Source organism: Lissotriton helveticus, chromosome 1_1 (assembly GCF_964261635.1).
Source record: "Lissotriton helveticus chromosome 1_1, aLisHel1.1, whole genome shotgun sequence".
NCBI classification, from domain to species: domain Eukaryota; kingdom Metazoa; phylum Chordata; class Amphibia; order Caudata; family Salamandridae; genus Lissotriton; species Lissotriton helveticus.
In genome coordinates this window covers 1,496,070,967-1,496,085,871 of record NC_136057.1, presented here as the reverse complement: position 1 = coordinate 1,496,085,871, position 14,905 = coordinate 1,496,070,967, and the positions used below count along the sequence as shown (strand labels likewise).

Here is a 14,905-nt window from a genome sequence, read left to right as displayed (position 1 = left end):
GTGGCACATAGCATCAAACAGTTACACCAGGTGACCAATAGATGTCCCTTAGGCACACAGCATGGTGCACTTACACCAAGTGACCAATAGATGTCCCTACCGGGCATTCAAGGGAGCTGGTCATTTTGATCACCCCAAGGTCGGCAACTATTTCGCCGCTTTTCGGTAGGTTACTGTCACCATTACTATCTGTAATATTCTTTTACCGATTGCCCGAGGATGCACGTATGGGAGTAAAACCCCGGATCTGTTGTACTTTCACAGACCTTGGCAGACGGTACGTGAAGACGACCGCCCATGTTAGAACGAGCCTCTTCTGCTAAACACAGGTATGTCAGAAGCAGAGCATAGTTTGATAGTATAAATCCCCCCCTTTTTGTACCGGTGGAGAATTACAGAATGTATGCATCTGTTTTTCTATTTTAGAACAATCACCCTGTAGGGGTTATTACTACTTGTCAACTAGAAGCGGCACTTCAGGGTTGGCAACGACATCCCCCTCCTGTTGAGTATGTACATTAATGTTTATTATATATGGTCACCAACCCCTAGGGATAGCTTAAGAACTGAAGCTAACACCCATCTAATTTCTTCAGATTTGGCCCCTGGTGCGTGTTGATGACCGTTTTTGCATGAACATTGAGCGAGCCTTTCCTACAAGCAGGTATGCTATCTGTGGAACATGAAGCGGTGGTGCATTTTTTCTACTATTAATTCTAAGTAGTAGAATCTTTATGTCCCCCGACAGTTGTACAGTGCCCATTTTCTGCTATATTTGTAGCTTTGAGAATAACTGCCTTTTCTGTCATCTGAATATCTCGAGTGGTTATATTAACGCACCACCTCCAATGAGAGTGAGAGCACTGCCTTTCACATCTTGATCCGCACCATCGTCTTTGGATGATTGGCTACCCCTCTCTTACCTACCAATACTATACCTGACTCTATGATTGTTGATACGCTTCCGATGCATTCCTCCTTCCTATCCAACTGAAAAGTAGTTCCGCTTGACGAACTTTTATGAAATTTGTTTGGGATCCTTTGTGACCCATGCACTAATTGTTTTTAAATTATCCATTTTTATGTAGATCCATTGCCCCACCCCTCAACGTCCCCGTCCTGATGAAGACCCTCTAGCAAGGTTTATCCACACCTGCACTCCATTTGGGTCGAAACGTCGACATTTCCTTCTATGTTCAGCCTCGACTATCAGTTATTAGTATTGTTTTTCATTGAGGCATGATTTTGTTTAATAGAAGATGATTTAATTCTGTATACAATCAACTGGTTATACTGTGGTTTTGCAGACCTTCCTTTAAGATCTTATTCTTTCACTATCCCAACACTACCCTTCCCTTTCTTACTTTCGTAGGGGCATTTTTGAAAAGTGATATATTGTACATGTATTGAATGAATTAATGTGATTTGAGACACATTGTGATTAAAAACAATGCTGCTATAATTAATTGTATATTTATTTTTATTGGTGATTGAATGTTTCTATTTGTTCTCTATAACTGGGACCACATAGGAATCAATGGGCATTACCGAATCGGTATTTACCGATTCGGTAAATACCGATTTTTACAGATTCTGTAATTCAATTACCGAATTTACCTACATCTCCCTCCTTCTATTTTACCGATTTATAAATACCGAATCGGTAAAATTCTGTATTTATGAGTCGGTAAAATAGAATTACCTACATCTGGCCCTAAAAGACATCTCTATGGCATCAAGGATGGTGCGCTACACCAGTTGACTAATACATGTCCCTATGGCACAAAGCATAGTGCAGTTACACCAGGTGACCAATAGATGTCTCTGTGGCACAAATCATGGTGCAATTACGCCAAGTAACCAATGAATGTCCCCGTGGCACATATCATTGTGCAGATACACCAAGTGACCAATAGATGTCTCTGTGGCACATAGTATGGTGCAGTTACACCTAGTAACCAATAGATGTTCCTTAGTCAAACAACATGGTGCAGTTACTCCAAGTGACCATTATATGTCACTGTGGCACATAGTATGGTGAAATTACACCTAGTGACCAGTAGAAGTCCTTTATACACATATTGTGGTGCACTTAAATCAGGTGACCAATAGATGTACCTTAGGCACACAACATGGTGCACTTACACCAAGTGACCAACAGATGTCCCCATGGGGGGGCGCTAGAGGGCGCACAGCAAGATGGCTGTGCGATGGTGCAGCTCTGCCAGGCTGATCCACAATCCGCCCATTATCCGACTGGAATCTGCGGCATCTAAGCTCAAAAAAATTTCAGAATGGTGTTGCAGTACAGCGCAGAGCAAGAAGTGGCACTGTTTTTCAGCTGGGCCCGAGGAAATTGCTGACATTTTAAAAGTTGGACCACGACTGTGCAAACACAAAATGGCAACCGCACGACCCAGCGGAACAACTGAGTGTGAGGCTGAAAAGCTGTGGGTGAGCCGGATTTGGGAGCACAGGACAAGTGCAAGCGGAAGTCCCAATGGCAGGCTCGGATGGTCCAGGTACTCACCTTACTGCATCCTGCTGTGTCTCCACGAAGTGCTGGGCCCGGTGACTGAGGTGACGATCCTAGCGTCCTGCTGTGCCCGCTCTGCTACTGAGAGCGGAGTCCAGCGGGAAGCAAAAGAGCCTTGTCGGTGGCCCCAGCGGGATCCGAAGTGCGCAGTAACCGGGGAGGCCGGGTGCGGTGAGTGGGGTGTGGCCTGGCCTGCGCCTGTGGTTGCGGAGGTGGTGGGGTTCGGGCGTAAGGCTGCAGCCTGCAAGCTGCCGGTGGCATCTATGCCGGGAAGGGCACGGAGGCCTGCTGATGTAAAAGTCACGAACAGGCGTCTGATTGAGGGAATCCTAGCAGCTCTAACACGGAGAGAAACGTGGTGCGAGGCCCTGATTAACTGTAAGCTGCGCACAGGTTTGTGAGTGCAGCTCTGCGCAGCGGGAGGCCCAGTTCACGCTGTAACTGCCAGCACGGGTAAAAGTGACATTTGCCGGCACGGCTGGGTCCCGTGAGACGCCTGCTTCGACCTGGGACTACATGTGCGGTGCACCCTGCTAATTCACTCTAATCCAGTATAATTGACAGCATCTTCTACTTACTATATACTGGAGTTTATCAGGACGCTGGCCACTAGTGGAGAGGCAACCAATATAGTGCTAGTAGTAACCACCCAACTATCCCAACTGTCGTGCTTGCCTGGTGGTGGACTGGTTGAAGCGGTTTACGAAAGTCTACAAAGTGCTAACCCTTGTGTGTTACGGATCTGTAGTGCCTGCTACAAATAATGGGGAAAACAGACAAATCTCAACCGCGACTCACTTTTGTGCGGAAGCCCAGCAGGTCACAGACAAAGGCAGCCTCGGACTCGGAGGCTGACGCGCAGACAGAGGCCCCCCGCTCTCTCGAGGTAACACTCCTGGCAATGCAGTGTAGTCTTTAGTCCATAGATGGAAAAATAGATGTGTTGAACCACAGAACTGACCACATGTCTGCAAAGCTGGAGAAACAAAACACGAGAATTGGGGAGGTTGAGCAGGGGGTCTCTACAGCTTAGGACGGTCTTAGCAAGGTCTCTGGAAGCCTTAAATATGGAGAAAGTATGGGAGCTTATTCAGGACAAAAATGAAGACTTAGGGCCACATGTATCAACAAAGAGTTTGCGATTCTCAAATTGCGATTTTTAGGGAATAGCAATTAGAGAATCGCGAAATGCAATAAAGGTAGGATTTGCTAAAAATGTTGCAAATCCTACATATTCCTTATTTGCGAATCGCAAATTGAGATTCACAAAAAAGGAATACCTTCCCATGCATTCATATGGGCTAGGAGGCCCATAGGAATGACTGGGAAGACATTCTCAATTTGCGATTACCAATTAGAGAATCGCAAATTAAGAAAGCAATTTCAAGGTTGCTAGAGTGCCAAAAGGACACCCTGTTGCACCCCTGAAATATGCATGTGTGCACATTTAGTGCACATACATGCCCTAAGGGCATGTATGTGCGACATAGGGCACTTAAAAAAAATCTAAAAAGTGTTTTTTTAAAGAAAATCGTGAATTACCACCAACTTGAGGTTGGTGGTAATTTGCATTTCCTTAAGGCCAAATAGAAAATTCCTGGTGCTTCCAGAATTGCAATTAAGGAATTGCAATTAGCAATTCCTTAATTGCATTTACAAAATAGAGAATTGTACATTTTGCAATTCACTATTTTGCGATGACCTTTTTGGATGATACATCCCAAAAGGCTTTTTCCAATTAGCTAACGGGACGATTCTGAGAATCTGCCAGTTTGAAAACTGGAAAAAGGCTTGATACATATGGCCCTTAGAAGCTAGGTTCAGAAGGAACAATGTTAGAAATACTGGCCTGCCTGAGTCGACAAACAGCGGCAGTATGGAGAACTATGTGGATGCATTGATATCCAACATTTTTGGCCAAGAGAATCTGTCCCCGATGCTGATAGTTGAGAGTGCCCATCACTCTTTGGCTCGGCGACCTGTTCCTGGGGAGCTCCCTCTTCCCATCATTGCCAGACTTTTGAATTATAGGTACAGAGATGCCATTTTGAGAATGGCAAGAGAAAAAATGCATAATTGAATTCCCAGGGAACACACTTGCATTCTTCCCGGACTTTACAGGTGCAGTGCAGGCAGCGGGAAGGGAATTTGGTACAGTGAAAATAATGTTGCAATTGGAGGGGATCCCGTATGCCATGTTGTATCTGGCCCGCCTGCGAACAGGCCAGGAAGGTGACTTTAAAATCTTCTCCAACTCAAAGGCAGTGCTCGAACATGCTAAGAAGCTCAAAAGAAGGATGGCGGGAAACCTCATACGACTCTGATGAAGAGGAAGAGTAATGCATGCGCTCTAGACCAGCTATGTGTTGTGACTAGAACTTATGAGTGGAAATAGGTTTGGATAGGTGTAAAAAAGTGACGACTTACCCTACTGCAGCTCTGGGATGCTGGATGGCCATTTGAATGTGGAGGAGTTCCCCCAGCAAGCCCATTCAATATGATCTTGGACGCAGATCTATCAAAGATCTTATAATTCTACGTCCGCTTCTTTATTGGGCCCGCCTGTGGCGTACACCAGAGCTAGAGAGCTACGCAGACGGCCTCAAAGAAATCATGAGCTTGCAGGGGTCACATAAAATAGCCTGGCTTTCAAAAATAAAGGAACTTCTCTTGGCCATTGGCCTTTGGGTGGCATGGGAGTCCGGTGCTTCATTGTCCAAACTAGAAGTCAAGCGAGCTTATTGGAGGTGGGTCGACGCCCAGGAATCTAGAGCGGATAACTTGGGCAGACTCACCGATGAGTTTCGACTGCACAAAACTGTACCTTCACTCGAACCCTACATGGACTTTATTAGAAAACCCAAAGATAGGGCATTATATGTACAGTTTAGAATAGGAACCCTACCAGTCCGTGAACGCACCTCTAAATGGAAACCCCCCCATCAGACGCCTGCCACCTGTCCGCACTGCAGCACCGAATTGGAAACTATCCCACATGTTTTCTTTGTCTGCAGTGCCTATAATAAGCCTAGATCCAAATGGCTAAAACCTGTCTGTCGTCTTCTTGAGACCAGAGGCTATGCCCCAGCATTAAGACTTTTACAATCTGACCCTAACACAGTACTGGCATGCGGGGTAGCCAAATTCCTTAGTTGGGCGTGGGTGATCAGATGTAAAGCTATGTGACGAATCTTCTTCTAGGCTCCCTATTTCTCTTAAACTCAAAGCTGTAAATTGTTTAATACTGTTTTAAACTGTCTTTTTAACTATTTATTGAGTGTTTTTTTATAATATGAATTGTATTTTAATTGTCATGTGCTTTTAAGATATTATTATATCGAAATAAAGCTTTGTACCATTTGAATGTGAAGCTAGCTAGATGCTTAAATGTAGACAAATAAGTATATTTTGGTAGTGCATGTGAAGTAGATCTGTCAGCCCCCTCCCGCATCCGTGGGAGGCTAGTAGCACTCTGGCGCTCCCCTCATGGGATTACCCCACAAGATTCAATTGTTTTTCTGTGTTTGGTGGGGGGTTTTGCAATAAATAGGGATGGCTTTAGCAAGTTAGGGGTGCTGAAGTGGGTGGGGAGTTGGTGGGGTGGGATTGGGATGGGACGTTCGAAACTGTGCAGGAGCATAGCAATAGCAACACTGCAGCTTATTAATTTAGGTGGGCATTACCATGTAAATGATGTCGTAATGTGCAGCAAGTATTGGTAGTATTATGAAATTCCTTACCTGGAATGTCCGCTGTTTAAACAACCCCAAGAAAATTCACTCTATTTTGGAGTATTTGGACAGGTTTGATGTTCAGGTTCCTTTCCTGCAGGAAACCCACCTCACTAAGGTCTCTGAAAAAAATGTGAGAGCACGATGAGCAGGGGTACGCTTAGCTGCGTTCTACTCCTCCTATTCCAGGGGTGTAATGATCCTTGTTAAGAAAGGTGTGCCATTTGCTATGCTCAGTTCAGAAACTGATGAACAGGGTAAGATGGTGATCATCCTGGGCAAACTGGGAGGTGCTAAGTTACTGCTGGTAAATATATATGGCCCAAATATAGACGATACCGCTTTTTTTTACAGATGTCTGGCGTCCCATCTCTGCATATCCTCCTGTGGAGATAATATGGGGAAGGGACTTTAACATTTGCTTAGATGTGTCCATGGACAAGACGGATAGTGCAGCAGCAAGAGGCAAGCAGGCTACAGACATGTTGAGTGGGTTGATGGAGGCTGGGGATATTCGTGATGTCTGGAGATTGCGTCTTCCAGGGTTACTGGAAAGCACTTTTATTTCCGCAGTGCATGGATCGTGGTCCAGATTAGATTATTGGCTTGCAACTGAGATGGCATGTACATGGGCAGTCCTTGTTGGTTAATTGGCCAAGACATTTTCGGATCATTCCCTAGTTCTTCTTGTGCTACAAGTCCCAGATTGTGCGAGACCACCCTTTATGTGGAGATTGCAGCAGGCTTCCCTGGCGGACCCAGTTTTTAGGAGCACTATTGGAAATGCGATCAGAAACTACTTAATTGAAAATGAGGGCTCAGTCGATAGTGCAGGGATGGATGGGAGGCGTTTAAAGTTACGATACGGGGCGAGTGCATAAGTGCACAGGCAGGTGTATTGAAGGACTTAAGGCGCAGAATTAGCAAGTTAGCAAATGAGATCTTAGCTTTGGAACAAGAGTATGAACAACGCCCTGAAACAGAGCCTCTTGCCAAAATAAGGGACCTTGTGACAGAGCACAACCAGACAGTAGATCAAGAACTGGTGCAGAGATCTAGGAGAAGTACAGCGAGGTCCTCCGGGGAGGGAGGTAGGCCTAATCATATGTTGGCCCAGAAGAATAGCTATGCTGCGGGTCAGGAATACATCACTGAAATGTTAGACAGAGATGGGATGGCGAAACATACAATGTTTGAGATTAGCAAGGTGGTGCAGGACATATTTACGCGACACTCTATGGAGACAACGTACAGGTGCCTGAAGCTGATATCTGTGCATACCTAGATGATATTGCACTAGGGTGGCTATTGGAAGGCCAGAGGGAGTACCTTACGCAACCCTTCGACGAGGAAGATGTAAAAACTGCCATAATGTCCCTTCCCACTTGTAAATCAGCTGGCCTTGACAGGCTTCTGAGCGAGTTCTATAAGGCATATGTAGAGGAACTGGCGCCTAGACTATTAGATGTATTTGCAGAGGCATTAGAGACTGGAAAATGAGCCCCCTCTCTCAGGGAAGCCCATATAGTGACGGTGCTGAAACCTGATAAGGTAGCAAATAGGTGTGAATCATATAGGCCTCTCTCCCTCATTAATATAGATGCCAAGATTTCAGCAAAAAGGCTACAGCCTCTGGTACCCAAACTGATCCTCCCGGATCAGTCGGGGTTTGTACCAAGGAGATCAATGACACATAATTTGCGCACTATCTTTGCCACGCTGCATTATTTTGAGTCGGATTTCCAGGCAGTGGCTGTGGTGCTTGACGCAGCAAAGGCAATCGACTCTGCGGTGGGAGTATATGTTCACTGTCCTACTCAGAATGGGTATGCCACCCTTTTTTCTCAATTGGATTAAATTGCTTCATACTGAGCCGGAGGCCTGAGTGAGAGTGAATGGCTGGGAGTCAAATGCATTTTTAATAAAGAGAGGTACAAGGCAGGGATTCCCCTTGTCGCAGATGCTTTTTCACTTGTGCTGGAGCCCCTAGCCTGTAAAATTTGTCAAGAACATGCTCATGCAGCATTGCGATTTCGACAGAGACTTCTTGGGGATTCGCTGTACGCAGATGACATGATGCTTTCTGTCCGTGAACCTGCTGAAAATCTTTCGGCGCTCCTGAGGGACTATGTGAAATTTGAGAGGTATTCTGGCTTAGGAATAAACTGGGGGAAGTCTTCCATCTGACTGCTGACACTCAGGAGGTGGTGCTAGATTTTCCATTGTTGTGGTCTACTGACCCAGTGAAATATTTAGGGATATGGCTGCATTAGAGACCCTGATAGAATACTCTCCATGAATAATGGTCATGTCATTACCCAAATGGCTGACAAGATTGCTGTAACAAAAATGACAATATTGCCCAAAATCCTCTATTTGTTTGTCAATATTTCACTCAGGCTTAATATTTCATTGTTTAACACCTTGCGCGCTAGCGGTTTTCCCGCTGTGCGCTGACTTTTGCGGAAGTCCGCGTTACATGACGAGCTCAGCTCGTCATGAGCGTACGAGAGGCGTAACTCATGACGAGCTGAGCTCGTCATGAGCGTAGAAGGGGTTAATTCACTTCAGGCAGCTCCCTGTGGCACATAGCATGGTGAAGTTACACCAGGTGATAAATAGATGTCGCTATGGCACAAAGCATGGTGCAGTCCCACAAAGAGACCAATACATGTTATTGTGGGACATATCATGGTGCAGTTACATGAAGTAACCAATAAAGGTCTCTATGGCACAAAGCATGATGCAGTTTCAATAAGTACCTAATAAATGTCCCTCTGTCACATAACATGGTGCATTTACACAAAGTGACCAATAGACCTCCCTGTGGCACATAGGGTGTTGCAATTACACCAGGTGACCAATAGATGTCCCTATGGCCCATAGCATTGCACACTTATATGAGGTAAACAATAGATGTCCTTGTGGCTATCTGCATAGAGCGCTTACATCATGTGACCAATAGTTATCCCTATGGCACATACCATATTGCAGTTACACCAACTGAGCAATAGATGTCCCTGTGGCTCATTACACAGTGCAGTTACACCATGGGACCAATGCATGTGCCTGGGGCACATAGAATCGTGCAGTTACACCAGGTGACCAATAGATGTCCCTGTGACACATAGCATGGTTTAGTTACACCAAGTGACCAATAGATGTCTCTGTTGCACATAGTATGCTGCAGGTACATCAGGTGACCAACAGATGTCCCTTAGGCACATACCATGTTGCAGTTACACCAGGTGACCAATTGATGTCTCTGATGCACATAGCATGGTGTAGTTACATCAAGTTACCATTAGATCTCCCTATGGCAAAAAGCATGGTGCAGTTAAACCAAGTAACCAATAGATGTCCCTATGGCACACATCATACTGCAGTTACTCCAACTGAACAATACATGTCCCTGTGGCACGATGCATAGTGCAGTTACATCAAGTGAACAATAGATGTCCCTGTGGCACATAGCATTGTGCAGTTACACCATGTGACCAATAGATGTCCCTAAGGCACAAAGCATGGTGCAGTTACACGAGGTGACTAATTGATGTCTCTGATGCACATAGCATGGTGCAGTTACATCAAGTTACCATTAGATCTCCCTATGGCAAAAAGCATGGTGCAGTTAAACCAAGTGTTCAGTTCAGTAAATCTTTATTCGATGATTAAAAAACATCATGAAAGTACATATATACAGTTTTAAAAGAATTCAATTAAATAACATATCTGAACTGGGGGGCGCTAGAGGGCGCACTGCGGGATGGCTGCCTTGTAAAGCAGCTCCGCCGGACGGACTAAACATCGTGAAAACCAAGCGATAAACGGATAGTGACGGAGATGCCATGCACATAGACGGATGTCGGAATGACTGGTGCCTCCTTTGCTGCTAACTAGCTGCGGTAATACTGGCGTGGGACGCAGGAATCACTGATGGAGTCAGCCAACCAGCTTGTATTGTGAGCGGGTAAAATGGCGGCGGACAAGCATTGACTCGGAGCTACTGCCAGCGCCCCAAGAGATCTACAGTGTCACAGGTAGATTACATCACGTAGCACCCAACTGCGTATAAACCTGCCACAACCGCAATCGCCGCCTGCAGTAGCGAGCTTACTAACAAAACATAGGCGCACGGCTACGAGTGCCTACACCAAGATGGCGACAGCTGGAAAATGATTCGCACCGGCAGATGGCGTGGCGAATCGCGTTGTAAACCCCACTGACTATGGCTGAAATGTAGCGCACGCCAAGCCGCATAACTCGATCACAAACTACCGAAGGAACGAGGCATACTCTAATTCCTCATATACCCAACACGGAATGCCAGAAACAGTATACTGCACCAACATGGCGGCGCCCAACACTATGGGGAAACGGTGAAATGGCGCGAATGTTCACCGTCTCCACTTCTACACACAGGCTTCACCGCTAATACCCTCCCTGATCAATGACATACCATGACGCTACCGAAGATGGCTATATAGCAAGTAGACACCATTTGTGAGGTATGCAAACGTGACTGCTGTGGGATACCCTCCCCCTCCCGCCTTAAGTGTAACGGCGCTACACAAGCTGTGCATAAAAGCCGCCGTCACAGAACAGATGTAATGCCGGCATAGCAAGACTTGCTGAAACCATATCACTGCACTTCGATGACGGCGCCCGTGATTATAACAACCTCGGCAAACTGCTGCGCATGATCGCCGAAGCTACACCTGACTGCGGAGTTCATAATCACTGCCCAAATCAAATGCAGATGCAGGAGACCTCACAAGCTACAGAGTTCTTCTGCCACGCGTAAGAACGTCCCGCACTACAGTATCCATAAACCTGTGTTACCTTAGTGATGACGCTTCCCCGCATGACAACTTCCATTTTAAGGGACCAAAGCAGATGGAAGAGGCGCACAGCGATCGCCCTTGCCAGAAGTGTTTCTAACTGACACCTATAATTGCCAAACAGCGCCAACAAGCGCAATCTCCTGCATTCACGCGACAGTAGCGCCTTAACGTATATCTTGGAAAACACCGCCGGCGCACAGCTTTTCAGGCAGCACTTGGTCGGGGGAAAATTTGGAGTTGAATCGGAAGTGTACCACCTCGCCTCTCAGTGGCAAGGCTGCGTGCATGTAAGACTGATCGCAGGATATTACGCTGAAAAGAACATGAGTATGTGAGCTGCTAACTCTCTGTACAATGCTTCGGGTGGAAAGAGCGGTTTGGATAGACTGTGAATAGCGATCCAACTCTGCCTCAGGAGCGAAAGGAGATCAACTGCGATCTTCACTGCCACACATTCCCTCAAGACAGGGGAAAATGGGGAAGCCTGAAAAACAACAACCAAAACTCATGTTTGAGCCACGTAGGTCGGGGAGAGCACCGACCACTTCTGGGGAAGGTGACACAGGCGCAGAAGGTGGCGCCGAACGCAACATGGAAGCCATCTTGATAGCAATACAAACCAGCCTCCAAGATAAAAACGGCAAACTAGATCATCTCACTTGCCGGGTGGACACAATGGCGATAAAACTAGACAAACAGGGTGAAAGGCTGGATGAAGCTGAGAAACGACTATCAACTGTAGAGGATGAAACACAAGTAAGCGCAGCAAAAAGCGGTGAGAAAGAAAAATTACTGGAACAACTTAGAAACAAAACCGAAGATTTGGAAGCGCGGTCAAGACGCAACAACGTCCGCATACGGGGCATACCGGAAACTACCAACACCGGGAAGATGGAAAAATATGTAGAAGTTATGTGCAAGTCAATCTTCGGAGCGGAGCAGTTGTCACCCATATTCATTGTGGAACGTGCCCACCGCACACTGGCGCCCAAGCCTCCAGTGGGAGCCACTCCGAGGCCCGTGGTAGCCAGGATTTTGAACTATCGAGATCAGGATGACATATTAAGGATGGCCCGGGAAATGAAAGGCATTGAATATCAAGGCAACCGTCTGGAGTTCTACCCGGATCACACATACGCGGTACAGCAGGCAAGGAAGGAGTTCAATAATGCAAAATCCAAATTACGATCTCTACAAATTGATTACGCGATGCTATACCCGGCGCGGCTCAAAGTCAGCTGGGGAGGGAGAACAACGATACTTCCTACGCCGAAAGCTGCCCATGAGTTTATCAAGAAAATTCATGAACAGAGGAAACAGCAAACCCACGAAGAGCAGGAATAAAACTCTGAATGAAGAAAGTAAAATGACGTTATGCACCGAATGAGACGCAGTGAGTATGCCCAACATCTCGAGATCTGCCACCACCAGGTAAGAAAGGACAGCGGTGCACAGGACATAGCACTTGTAGTGGCACAAGACTGTATCATACTTACTGCATTAAGTCACAGAGATGAGTTTATAAGACATACTAGGCAGTTCTGAAAGATGGAAAGACATTGCGACGTTTGGGGGCACTGAAGTGCGAAATGCACCGGGACACACTGAAGGGTATTTGACCTTGAGGAGTCATAATGAGATATCACAGTTATGCCCACAGACTGATATACCTCCCTTGCAGACAACTATTCTTAGTCTTCACCTACATATAAACAGCAAAGTAACTAACGATCAGACACAACACTGTGTTAATGCTAAGATTGCCAATGGTGAGGGTCTAGACAGTGGGACTTTACGGGCTATTGACTGTGGCATGTTGCTGTAAGGGAGTGACGACGGGTGGCAGTTCACATGTTTATCGCTGGTAAGACCCCACACTGAGATCTATACGAGGGGATGTGACACAGTCACAGAGATGGCGGAATGCGGAGAGAGAGGTGGGGTACATTGTAGGGCATGAAGGAATGCATAATATGCAATGAGGTATGTGTACTGTTTAACTAGCTGTTGTTTCTCTGAGATCATACTAGTTCTGTGTATATGGGAGGGAATGTTTTGGTTGTTAATACATAACTTGACAGTCTACTACCGTTCAATTTATAAGATTAGACAAGTAGACACTATCTAGCAATATGTGATAGTCCGTCCACATCCATTCAATTGGATGGAGATGTGTGAACTCGGCGAGCCTCCACATGGGAGCTCCCCGACCTGAATTCTAGTTATAAAAAGTTCTATGTTTGGGTATGGCGGCGGCAGGATTGGGCTGCTGTTGTGGGTGGGAGGGAGGGGGGGAAGGGTATTGTTAAGTTGATAAAACCAAAACACTTGAGAAGCATTGCTACTCTTTGGAAGATACACATTGTAAGAACTGCACATTTAAGTTACGTGAGACAGGCACAGATGGACATGCAGACATCTGTTGAGGTTACACGACAATACACTCAAATGAGGACACCAACTGGCGGTAACACACGACATGGCAGATAAAACAAAATTAAACTTGATCACATGGAATATACAGGGCTTCACTAATCCTAAAAAAATAAGGCAGATTCTCGGTAGCGTTGATAGATGGCATGGTGATATCATTATGTTACAGGAGACCCACTTGGCACCATATGCCTCTAAAACTATCGGCACACGCTGGGCAGAAAAAGTATACCATGCTGCCTACTCCTCTTATTCCAGGGGAGTGTCAATCATGATAAAAAAAGGGACGAATTTTCGAGTGGAACATGAAGTAATCGATAGAGAGGGCAGGTATATATTGCTAAAAGGGATACTGAGGGGACAAAGAGTGACACTCTTGAACACATAGGGACCTAACACTGATGATCCAGACTTTTTTCACACACTATGGAGATACTTACAGGAGGATCTAGACGGGACATTACTTTGGGGGGGAGACTTTAATTTGGCGTTAAATGACCGAGTGGACAGGTCTGGCTCCACCATAGAGCGTCATACTAAGGCACGAGCCAAACTGCTCGATATACTGGCTGACAAACAATTGTATGATATTTGGAGAGTGAAACATCCCACAACACAAGTATCCACACATGTCTGCAGCTAATAACAGCTGGTCAAGGATAGACTATTGGCTGGGGTCTGAGAATGCATTGTTGTGGACCAAAGCAATACAACACCCCCGAAGACGTTATCAGATCATAATCCAGTGATATTAACATTGCAAATCCCAAACTATGCACCACCCCCATATAGTTGGAGGTTTAATGCCACTGCACTTGTAAACCCGATCTACGCTGATACAATAACCCCAGAAATCACAGAGTATTTCATGCATAATGAAGACACGACTGACGACCCAGGAGTACTGTGGGAAGCTTTTAAAGCAACAATACGGGGTGTATGCATCAGCACGACCACAGGCATACTCCGTGACATACGGTCACAGATAACAAGATGCGAACAACGACTGCAGGACCTAGAAATGTTATACAACAGTACGCAGGACACAACTGTATTGACTGATATTAGACAGACTCTCTCAGAACACCAAACATTTGCACGAGACGAGATCAAATATATACATAAGCGCCCAATGGCCAGACGATTTGGCGAAGGTGGTAGGGCGGGCAGAGTCCTAGCTGCGAAAGTAAATGAAACCAGAAGCTCACAAACAGTATTACAGATTACTGATCTCGATGGAGATACATGCACAGATACTCGGTCCATCTTGAATAGTTTTGTCCAATCCTATAAGGCCCTATACACAAAGCAACCCACCAAATCAACAACTGAGATATTCGCATATTTGGAAAATGTTGCTA

General features: G+C 45.8%; 1 long non-coding RNA gene across 1 annotated transcript; it reads left to right on the top strand.

Annotated features, from left to right (window-relative positions):
• The first annotated feature begins 440 nt into the window (after positions 1–440).
• LOC144773444 (uncharacterized) lies at positions 441–1,207 on the top strand. The gene is made up of 3 exons (XR_013599980.1): positions 441–509; positions 597–664; positions 1,089–1,207. It is a non-coding gene; the product is annotated as an uncharacterized LOC144773444 (long non-coding RNA).
• The last annotated feature ends 13,698 nt before the right edge of the window (positions 1,208–14,905 follow it).